The sequence below is a fragment of the Aedes albopictus genome, chromosome 3, assembly GCF_035046485.1.
Source record: "Aedes albopictus strain Foshan chromosome 3, AalbF5, whole genome shotgun sequence".
Classification (NCBI taxonomy): Eukaryota; Metazoa; Arthropoda; class Insecta; order Diptera; family Culicidae; genus Aedes; species Aedes albopictus.
In genome coordinates this window covers 447,118,828-447,131,133 of record NC_085138.1, presented here as the reverse complement: position 1 = coordinate 447,131,133, position 12,306 = coordinate 447,118,828, and the positions used below count along the sequence as shown (strand labels likewise).

Below are 12,306 nucleotides of genomic sequence, written 5' to 3'. Positions count from 1 at the left end.
AGTAGGCGGCGGCGGGTTTGGAGACGGAAAGGATAATCAGCGAGAAAATATCGGAATTATTAATAGACTCCACCACCATGCTACCCCACTGGATGTTGGTTCGGAGTTGGTGTCTCTTTTTCTGCTGGTTGGTACCCGATCAGAATTGTATAATACGAATATAGTTAAATTTATAGGTACTGTTAAAGTTAACGTCAACAACACAAGTAACATTTTTCGGTCATATGTATTCCAGAATGTTTATAGGATTGTCAAAAAGTTCAACTAATTGGACGAGGTGGATTGATAACCCCAACAACAGGGTGGGGTGCACCATAAAACAAAGTTATTCAGGTTTTATGAAGGTCTTTAGAACCTGCATAAAACAAACTTGTTTTTTTCTTTATTTTTTGTTTAAAGTCTACACACAAATACCATTAGAACTAGGAATAAAAACTAGAAGTCATATTCTTGCTACTCCTTTCGGATCGGGTCTTCGAGGGGTAGGAAAGCGCTCATGGCCTCCTATGCCATAATGGTGTCCGAGGCACCACCGAGCTTTTAATAGAAAGCTTGGGCGTACGGTACGGTACCGTTCGTTCATTCGTTTGGTGTGCTGGTTGTCGTCGTTTTCCCCGGCCAGAAGGCCATCTCTCAATTGTGCAGAAAGATCAAAAGGAATGTTGGCTCGCCAGTGCCAGCCAGCGCTCACTTGGTTTGACGTCGGCGATAGGGGAAGCACGATTTTCACTGATGGAATACTCATTAGCAAGATGGGTGCTGATGGTTTGTCAGCGTGATGGAATTCGGTTGGCACGCTCTGCTAAAGTGCAGGAATGTGTTGCTTCTTGTTGGGTTTTAGCGGATACTAAAGGCTGAACTTGTTTGGTCATTTTCCAAATGTTCGTGTTTGCGAGGGTTTATGGAAAAGTTCATTAGAAGAATCTTAATAAAGAATAGGAGGGAAACGAAAGAGATGGTCAGTTATTATTATTAATTATTTATTAAAGAGGTTTTAACAAAAAGTCATTCGCCTTCGAATCAGCGGTCGCCTCCGAAAAGATGGTCAGTGGAATGGCTCATCATGATGTGGAAACTATAAAACTTTGAACGTTTTGTGTGCTGAATTTGGTGATTAAGAATCATTGGTGCACTAACTTTTTTATCTATTTATGTTTGTTGTTTGTGTTTGTATCTCTTGTTTCTTCTTTCAATTTTATTAGAACATTGAAAAACTACGAATCATTTGATGATGATGAACCTGGGCTTGTTAGGGGAATATCTGTAAGTAAAAAGAAAATCATGTTAAGTACTGTTACTTTGAATTCCACTAAGAATTTACATCCTTTGACAGATACATTTTTCGACTTCAACTGTCTTCAGTGGCACAAGTCGAGTCAAGTACAAGACACTGAAGACGACCTTACAGTTGAGGTCGAAAAACGTATCTGTCAAAGGATGCACATTCTTAGTGGAATTCAAAGGAACAGTTCTTAACACAATTTTCTTTTTACCAACGAAACATTTGTATATACAAAATTGATTAAATTCATTAGATTCTGCAGAATCTTATAATGCCAAATATTTCTGTTGAAGTTTTAAGAGGTTTCTTTCATTCTCTCTATCTCGTAATCTGTGCGAGTACTCTTGAAGCTCTGTAGAACTCTTAGTTTGGTTTCAAGTTTTCAATAGCATAGAATTGCCGATCGTTCACATCCTGGGGTGGCTGTCGATAGAGACGTTTAATGCGCCACTGTTCATATTTTTCCACGCCGCCGAACGGTTTCCCACGCCGATGAAAAAACGACAAAAATCTCGTCAACACTTGCCAAACCACCTTATGAACGTGATAGCAATAAAAGTGGTAACTTATAAACAGTTTCTTTTTTTTTCTTGTGCATATAGGCGTATTTCTGAAGTTCATCTTGTGAATCATTTGTAACAATTTTTTGTGACTTCATTTATTGATTTAGCAATACTTTTTTTATTAGCTTTATTAGGGAGATGTTCAGCCCGAGGCTGGTTCATCTCCACTTTAGCAATACTTTGAAGATCCATACGGATTATCAACACAATTCTTGGCGATATTCTCATTAGGTCCACAATCACATTCTCCTACATATTCTTTGTTAATCTCTTGGAAAATTTTCATGGCAATGTTCGAATGACATTCTTGGATGCATACATTCCATGAAATCTTCAGAAGTTCCTTTAGAGGACCCTCCAGATATTTTACCAAGAACTATTCTAGAAAATCTTTCATGCTCAAGAAACTCCTCCATAGATTATTTCAGAAATTTCTCTGGCGAATCTGTCAGATTACCATCCATGGATTCCACACGTTCTAACAGTGTTTTATTTTTAGACAATGAATAATCCAAAATTATTTCAGGAATTGCTCCAAGGATTCTCAAAAAAAAAAAACGAATGTTACTTCAGAAATACTTTGTCTAAATAAATGTTGTCTCTGTAAATGTTTCAAATAATTTCTATGGAGAACCTCCTGAAATGATTTAATTATAAGAAATTCCATATATTAGGTCATGCAAAAAATGTCCATTTTTAACCCCCGTCTCCCCTAAGGCACACTATTTTTATAGGACCTGAAATAATCACACTTTTCGGAACCCCTCCCTTCTCAAAGCGTGGCGTAACATATGGACGTTCCCCCTTCAGAAATAAATCCAGGAATTATATTTACATAGTAAACCCAGGATTCTTTCAGGAATTATTATTATTATTATTATTATTATTATTATTGTCTTTATTAATGAGGTTTTCAACCCTTGGTTGGTTCGCCTCAATTCTTTCAGGAATTCCTCCATCGGTTTCTTCGTAAAATCTTTTAGGGCTTCTTCTATAAATTTCTTCATGGAGTGTTCTTTCAGTGTTTTCTGCAAAAAAAAACATATAAAGATTCCTTAATTAGTTCCTCCGAGTATTCCTCCATGTATTTCATCAGAAACACCTTCTGAGATTCTTCCAAGTATACAATTGGAAATTTTTGATCGGTTTCTTCAAGAAATTTAGAAATATCTCCAGTAACAATTCCTAAAAAAAATTACACATTGTCTTTTGAAAATTTCCAGAATCCTTTACGGAAGTTCAAATATTTTTCCAGACATTGTTTCATGGATTCTTTCAAAAATATCTTCATGAATTCCTCTGAAGATTCTTTCAGAACTTCCTCAACGAATTTTGATAAGAGATTTCTCTTGGATTTTTTTAAATATGTGTCATTAAATCCTTGTAGGAATTCCACCAAGAGTTTGTGAGAGAGAGTTTCCAGAAATTCTTTAGCAACCCTTTCTTGAATTATTTCAGAAAATTGCTTGGGATTCTTTCACATAATCCTACAGGGACTCATTCAAGAATATCTCCAGGGATTTCTTTAGGAATTTGATAGACAATTTATTCAATAATCTCTCCGAGTAATCTTTCAGAAATTCCTTCATGGATTCCATCTAAAATTTACTAAAGAATTCCTTCTGAAATATCACTTATGCTTCCTTCAGTTGTTTAAGGGTTTTTCATGAATGTCAGTAAGATATTATCTCAAACATTTTTTCATTGATTTTTTTTATTTTCAGAATTTTCAGAGAATTTTCAGCGATTGCTTCGGAAATTCTTCCTTGAGATTCCTCCGGGAATTCTTTGAGATATTCATCCACAAATATTTACTGAAGTATTCTATGATATTACATAAAACATCATGAAGTTGTTCTTCGACGGTTGTCTGAAGGAATTTCTATAGAAATGTTTTAAAATTCTCGGTTGAGATTTAATTTCATTGAAACCGTTGGAGGAACTCTTACTGAGTTCCTGGGGAATACCTGGAGGAGTCAGTTCAGTTAATTGGGCACAATGGCTTAATTTCAATACCAGAGGAAAAACAAACTCCTGAGCTGGCATTGGAGGAATTTGTAGAAGAATTTTATGAGAATTTTCTTGGAAAATTTTGGGTAAAAAATCCTGGAGAATGAAAATTTTTAAAAATATGTTATAATGTTATAATGCTGTGCGGAAATTCCAAGAAGAATTTCCTGAAATATTCCTTGAGAAACGACAAGAAATAAAGCCTGAAGTGATCTAAAAATCTCCTGAAAAAAAAATGAAAGAACTCCTGAAGGAAGAATTCTATGATTATCTAGAGAAGTTTACCATCCCACCCGTGGAGGACTGTCTGAGTATCTTCTAGAAAGCCCGAAGAATCTATTGAGTATTTTCTGGAGGAGTTCCTGAAGAAACACCTAAAAGAATCCCTGGATGAATTCCTGAAAAGAACCCTAACAGAATTCCAACACATATTTCAGATTTTACACTGGTCTAAAATGAGTTTTAGAAAATATCCTTTGAAGACACGTACGATGTTGTGAGTTTCTATCTAGAGGAATCCTTAATAAATTTCCTAGTAAACGTCCTCAAGTATTCTAAACCCCCTCCCCTCTAACGCACACTTTTTTGTATGGGAAAACCTCTGAAATTTGCGTTTGAGTTTTCACACTTTTCAGAACCCATCTCATCTTAAAGCGTGGCGTAATTTATGGGAAAGTACATAACTCCAGGAATTCTATTAACAAATTAATGGCAGGGTTGTTTCAGTGATTCCTCCATTGATTGCTTCAAAAATTCTTTCAGGGTTTCTTCTACAAATTTCTTCATGAAGGAAATTCTCCGGAATTTATTTTATGATTTTGATAAGTGATTCCAGTAGGTATTCTTTCAGTGATTTATGCAGAAATTCGTAAAAAGATTTCTTCATGTGTTCCTCCGGGTATTCCTTTATATATTTCACCAAAAAATCCTCCTAGATTTCCTAAAAGGATTTATAGGATTTTTTACTCGACTTCCTTAAGAAATTCTGAAATTTCTTCAGAAACAATTCCTATAAAGTAAGAAACATTCGTCCGATGTCATATTTGGTAAAGATTCCATGTATTTCAGGCGAATCAATTCCTCCACACACTACGTTGAAAAAATTCTGGCCAGCAGATTGAATTGGCTTCTTTAGCGATGTTGAGATAATTCCATATTCTGAATCTGCATGCGAAACTGAGCCGGAATCCAAATTTTCATTAATTTAGATGCCCGGGAACCTATTTAAAAATCAATTTGAAGTTTGTATGGGAGCGATTTGTCGAATCACCCCTCGTCGCATTTTGTACTGGGTTGAGCTGTCAAACAGTTACCCAGCTGTCAAAAGGTGATTTCAAAAAATCCTTGTGAAATTGATTTTAGGTACCAAAATAAAGTTCTAAAAATCTGAAAAAAATCGTAGAGGCTCAGAAAAAGGTGCTCTTCCGTATAAAATAAAAAAATCGGTACATTTTTCTTAATATAAAACCCCAATTGGCATCTTTAGCGGTGTTGAGATAATTACATATTCAGAATCTGCATGCAAAACTGAGCCGAAATCCAAATTTTCATGAATTTTGGTGCTCGGGAACCTATTTAAATATCAGTTTGAAGTTTGTATGGGAGCGATTTGTCGAATCACCCCTCGTCGCATTTTGTACTGGGCGGAGCTGTCCAGTAGTTGCTCAGCTGTCAAAAGGTGATTTCGAAAAATCTATTTGAAATTGATTTTAGGTACCAAAATAAAGTTCAAAAAATCTGAAAAAAATCATAATGGTTCAAGGTGCTCTTTCGTATAAACCCAAAAAACTAATACATTTTTCTTAATTTAAAAACCCAATTGATGAGGGGTACACATCGTGTGATTCAGTCAATGTGGATGAGAATTTTACGCTAGAGAATGCAGCTGTTTCTCACTATACACACAATTGTACACTAAAGCATAAATTTCACAAAATTTCACCAAAAGGCTGGCATCAGCCAAATCTTGACTAAGAACAAATTGACAATAACATGAGGACGAAAAAAAACGGGGACTGACTGGATTTACAGAAACTTTGTTGTTTTTTTTCGGTATCAAGTCGAAGATCCGAACCTGGGCAAGATACGAAGATCGAAACGTGGGCAATGTTTTAGAATAATCAACGCTTTTTGTGTGACTGAAAGCCGGAAAGAATTTCTGCCAGGAGCTCTCTGAAAGATTCCTCCATGAATACTATGACGGATTTATCCAGAATTCTTAGAAGAATTACTTCAGAAACTACCTAAGTATGGGACCCTTTGAGGAAATCTATGAAAGATTCCAGCAGAACTTCCTCATCAATTGTTTAAGAAATTCGACGAGGCATTCTTCATGGAATTCCCTGATAAATGTCATAAGGAATTTTCGGAAAGCTCCTTCAAAGGATTTACTGGTGGACTTTCCAGGAACTTTTTTTTGAGAAATTCCTCCTCATTTTTTTTGAGAAGTTTATCCAGGGGCTCACTAGAAAGTCTTCAAGGCTTTCCTAAAAAAATTCTCTAAGTGATTTTCCATGGCTTTCGATTGAGGGTATCTTCTGGAAATTCCTCGTGGTAAGGTGTTTCTTAAAAAAAAAGAAAAAAAAAAGAAAACCCCTGTGAGATTTTTCTAGGATTCTCCTCTGTAATTTCTGTAGGAATCTACTGAGGAGTACGTTATGAAGTTTCTTCAATAAATCATCCAAGAGCTCCCTGAAAGAATCCTTAAGGAATTCAATGAGGAATTATTCATGGAATTTCCTAAGAATTTTCTCAAGCTGTTACATAGTATATTTTATAAGGGACTAGCTGTCCCGGCAAACTTTGTCTTGCCAAGCTGTGGTGGTTTGACAACTGTTGAGGTCATCGCAGCAACGCACTCTAGATTGATTCAATTTTGATCACGCTGAATTTGTTCCCGGCTCATGAAAAATCCGTACTTCATCATTTTTTTACTTTTCTAGTAGATTTTCGTAACTTTTTGTACATATAAACACAGCTGCCATGAGTACGAATTGAACCATGCATGAGTCATGCTGATCGGTCCACCCGTTCTTGAGTTTTGTTGCCTAAAAGGGACTTCAAACTCATTTATATATATATATATATATCTATCTATATATATATATATAAAAATGCAGTGGCATACGTGGGACCGCGCATAACTTGCGAACAGAAGGTCCGATTTTGGTCGTCTTAGTTTTGTTCTGTTAGTTTTCACCCAAGGAAGGTTTATGAGGCAAAAAACATGGAGAAATTGAGAGTTTTTGAAAATCGATCTTCCATACATTTGCTTGTAGATATATAGATTTATACAGAATTTACCTGCTGAATTCCACTAGACATTATCTCAGAGATTGGTTCAGGAATTTCCTGAGGGGTTTCTCTTAGATTTGGTTCCAGATAAACTTCGGCTGGTTTAACATGAAAAAGTTTTTGAAGACTTTGATGTAAGGAATATGCTTAAGTGTCCATTTCGGGTCGTCCAGGGATAATAATCCAGAGATGTAGTTGATTTGGAGGTTTCTCAAATCCCAGGGTTGAAAATCATACAAAATGTTGTAGTAGAACGTGCTAGAAGGAAGTGCAAATATTTTTTCGGATTGGTCATCTCAGTCATGATCAGGTCATGATCAGTATCCTTAATATAGATGCGTTGAAAAATTCAGTGGTTTTCTATCTTTAGCCAGTGGCCACGGGCCACTTGTATATCTCAAGAACAGCAAGTGGACGACGAAATGAAAATGTTTTTTTTTATTCTATGCCTTTGAATCTACTTATTTAAATATAGCCCAGTGATTTCCAATGTGATGTCATGGGCCACGGGATTTTCTGAAGCATGGAAAGTGCTGGAAAGTGTGTCGTGCATTTTTTTGGATTGTTTATCTCAAGGATGCATTTCAATGATCGATGGTTTCCAACTCATGGCTATGGGAAACGCGCAATTCTCAGAAAGCAGGAGGAGAAAATGAGGATGAAATGAAATGTTTTTTTTTTGTCAACTTCTTGATTTTGATAGTGTAATTTCCCACATGGCTTGGTCAGCCAAAGAAAAATCAAGAAATTGACATTTGTAAGGTGCTACGGTCACCCTCACCGTATTCGGTCGGCCGAGGACCGACCCGTCGAGAGTCTGACTGCACACTAATTGCCGTACCAATACGTGTTTAGGAGGCAGTGCCCGAAGCTCTCGACAATTAAAAATAATTTCCTCTCCCGCTTTGACGTACATGTGCACAACGGACAATGTGTTAGATGTTCATCTAATCCCATCCAAAGGAGGTTTGGATTGTGAAAAGAAGATAACCATGTACGATTGTGGAATCGAGTTCAGTTCTAGGCCTGCTGGCGACGGAGATAGTCGAGTGACTCCGTAGCTTGAAGGTATAGAAGCGCCCGTCTAGCGAATTGAGAGTCGTGAGTTCGAGTCTCACCGGAGTACGTGGATTTTTTTTTGATAATTTCAAAACTCAATTTGTTCATCGAGCACATGTTCTGTTGTGCACATGGATGTCAAAGCATTTTCAACAGTGTTTTTTTTTTTGTTTTCAAATCACGCCTCATGGAGCACTGATTCCAATATAGTTGTGTTGCAAAATTCAGTGGTTTCCAATCTGGGTTCACAGATCACAAGAACTTCGCAAGAACCAAAATGGCTAGGGAGAAGTGAACATGTTTTTCGCTTTGGTCATCTCAAGAAGGAGTATCTTATATAATATATGTATTGCAAATATCAGTGGTTTTCAATTTATGGTCACGGGACACGCGAATTTCTCCAGAACCGAATATGTGTCAAATATGACAGGTACTGATCCTGTTGTTTTCAATGTTTCTCAAGGAGCAAAAGGAGAGAGACTTTTGCCGTGAGGTGCTCTACAGCAAAATTTTCCCTGTCATAGGCACTCAAAAGAGAAAATTCCCCAAACTTGCTTATGGGCGAGTCACATTCATGCGACCGGTGTTGATATGGAGCATCCATCAGCGCTGAGCCAGTACTAATGATGGTCATTACCTTCAAAAAGTTATTGAGTTTTTCTGCGTTCACTTCTAAGTATCTCATAGCGGAGATGAAAATGAATACCAACAACATTCAGTTTAGCACAATTCAATTGAATGAGATTTTTTCAATTCTGTTCAGAAGGTTCCAGGGGAGTTCCAGGGAGTCCCAGAGTCATTTCAGAAAGTATCAGGAGATGTCAGGGGCGTTGCAGGGGTTCTCTGGGGGTTTCAGGGAGATCTTAAGTGGCTTCATAAGCGCTTCAGGGAGACGAGGGGCATCTGAATGGCCAACATTAGGTCTACGTGGTTTATGAACAGACCCATACTAGATTACTATACGCCAAATAGGCCGTTACCTAAACTTGGTATCTACTGTGCTTTGTAACACTCCTTCATTGTAAGAAGTGATCCTTGAAGACGCCTAGGTCTTCGGTTTTTGAGAAATAAGCATAGCCCGTGATCCCAGATTGGGAACCACTGATTGCATAATCTGATAAACCATTTTCACTTTCCCATCGCACTTTAAATTCTTGTAAAATCAGCATTGTCCGTAACCCCAGCTTGGGAATCACTTTGCAACGCCACTTCCCGAGCAGGAACGAATAACTGACACATAACTGTAGCATACCAAAGTCAGGTATCATACCAAGATGAGGTATTGGTCGGTTAGCCTGGAATTGAAAATAACTAATTTTGGTAGTGTGTAGGTATTTATAAAATACCTGAACGAGTTATTTGTTTGGTGTTGAGGACTGTTTGAGGTATTATTCAGATATGGAAAAATCACTATTTGTATGGAAAAATCGCCGATTATTATTTAGGTATTATCATACCTGATGTCATTATTCACGTGTTATTATTTTTGGTTTTTTACCTCTTATGCAGGGCTACTTAATACCTCATTCAGGTTGTAGGTATTCGGTTTTCCATACCTGAGTTTGGTATTCTTCTGCTATTTTCTCCTGCTCGGGTTTACTGTGATAAATGTTCCATGAGACGCTGAATCTGGAAAGGTTTTTCGTTACTAATCGCACCTTCAGTACTTGAGAAAATAGCATGGCCCGTGGCCTCTGCTTAGGAACCACTGATCTGTGCAACACCATTTTATTGTAATAAGGTACCCCGGGGCAAGTGGGACCTAAAAAAATGGTAGTTTGGTTTTGTCAATCCAAAAAATTCTGAACTTAAATAATTTTATAATTTCAATGGATCTAAAAGACATTGTTGGTATTGCTAATTTAGAGAAACTTTTCCACTTTACGGAAGATTGGAAAGCTACCGCAGCTGTCAGACTGATGATTTTCACCAATGTATCATCAATCAGTCCAAGGATACCTTGGATCAAGCCTTGGATACGACGCCGATGATCATTGTTTGTTGTTGCTTTTCAGAACATTTTACTTTGCAAGCATGCTTTGATTTGACCAAACTTTTCAATGATACGATCATTTTCATGGCTGCGGTAGGACTTTGACAGCTGCGGTAGAACTCGGCGGCTACCGCAGAGTGGAAAATTTTCTAAAAATCCGCAATATATTTCTTCTTATTAACGGGCATTAAAACAGTTTCCAAATTTTTAAATTCTGTATATTATGCATATAATGAAAAGTGAAGCAGATCTTCATTTACACCGTATCACGGGGCAAGTGGGACCTATTCGGATTTTTTGTACAAATGGCTTAATATAGTTGCTGCATATATGTAAAGTAGCATAAATTATAAATATTTTGTGCGAATAACTATGTTTAGTGATTTATGTTGGAAAAGTTTTGTGGTATCGTGCATAAATTACGTAACACATATAATAACGAATCACTGAGAAAAAAAATGGTTCAACTCTAGCAGCTCGTGCAAAACAAATTGATTTTATTTATACTAAAAGCGCCCTAAGGTTAGATGCCGAAAGATTTCCAAGCTTACTTTTCATATTACGTAGTTAATGAGTGTCGCCAAAAGATTTTTCGAGATTTACATATGTTATGTTTTCCCTTGAATAATTTTACGATTATTCAATAAAGTTTTTTAAATCGTGAACTTCAAATAAGTATTTTTCCATTTTTTTCATACTTTATGGCCGGCTCCATAACATTCAGAAAAACTCATTATGCAGCGAAAAACAAAAAAAAATGAATTTGCTTGAACGAAAATATGAACAATAGATGATTCAGATAAAAAACATGCTCCACCAAAACCTTTACCTTTTTTAACAATAGCTACATCATAAGAATAGAAGTAATTAAGTATAGTTCAACAATTGATTACTTAAGGAGCCGATTTTGACTTCACTTTTGTGTAAATTTCGACTTAGGCTGAAAAAAGCGAGATCAAACTATGAAATTGTGTTTGTTTACTCTCATAGGTCTCACTTGCCCCAGATGCTGAAATGCACTGGGGCAAGTGAGAGCAGTTAATAAAAGGTAATAAATCAAAATAAATTACAGCTTTTTCGCTTGAAATATTTTGCAAGCACTCCAAATATTATCCTGAAACCGAAAAAGTTTTACTTTAATTGATATTCTATTTTTAAGCGACGAATGTAGTAGAGTACGTTAATCTCGCTTAGTGAATTGAAAATAACATATGAACAACAATAACATATATGGTCTCTTTATGGTGAGAACAATAACAATTTTTGAATTCAAAGTATCCGTTGGTGTGATACCTATATTTTCTATGAAGAATGTTTGCCTTAAAACTAACAAATAAAACAAATTATAGCTGTAGGTCTCACTTGCCCCGGATTCTCATTTGCCCCGGATTCTCACTTGCCCCGGGGTACCTTACATGTAATGTACACATGCTTCTAGAGACGCAGAAAAATCTGATCCTGAGAGTCACACTTTTATTCGCTAGAAGGATCTCCTGTTTAACCTGATCAAGGCCTTCTTATCGAAGAGATTCTGCATCAGTAGCTACCTCCCTCCGTTTCAAGTTCAATGTTTCAAGTCCAAGTCCCCTTCAAAATGCTGATAAGAAAAACGATGTTAACTAGTGTATGGTTTATTCAAAATGAGACGGGCCTGAAGTACACCTAAACCTCGTTTTACGTCCACTATTGGCTTAGCGAAATAAAATTCTACTGCCAAAATAATAATTAAAATTGACATTTTTATATTTTTGTACACTTCTCCTAATCACGGAAATGTTTTAAAAAATATAAAAATGTTGAGTTTGCTCATTGTCCTGGCGGTAGAATTATTTGTCGCTTAGCCAGGCATGGACGTAAAAAAAGGACGAGGTGTACAGAGGTGGTATTTAGTATAATGCAATTCAAACTATCATAGCCTACTGATTTACTGGTCTATTACTAATTCTCATTGTGGTTGTAGTTTCAAATAAGCAACTGCTTACTTCATAAATGAAGGTAATATTATAATAACTCCCATACAATCTTCAAACGAGTTTAGCACCGGCCAAATGTTAACGCTTAATGTTAAGCTGAAAATTTGACCAGAGCATCGCGGCGCCATATAG

At 36.6% G+C, this 12,306-nt stretch overlaps 1 protein-coding gene across 10 annotated transcripts in view; it reads left to right on the top strand.

Moving 5' to 3' along the window:
- Positions 1 to 12,306, top strand: part of LOC115260955 (protein kinase C, brain isozyme-like) — a 285,232-nt gene that overhangs the window by 140,107 nt on the left and 132,819 nt on the right. The window lies entirely within an intron of this gene.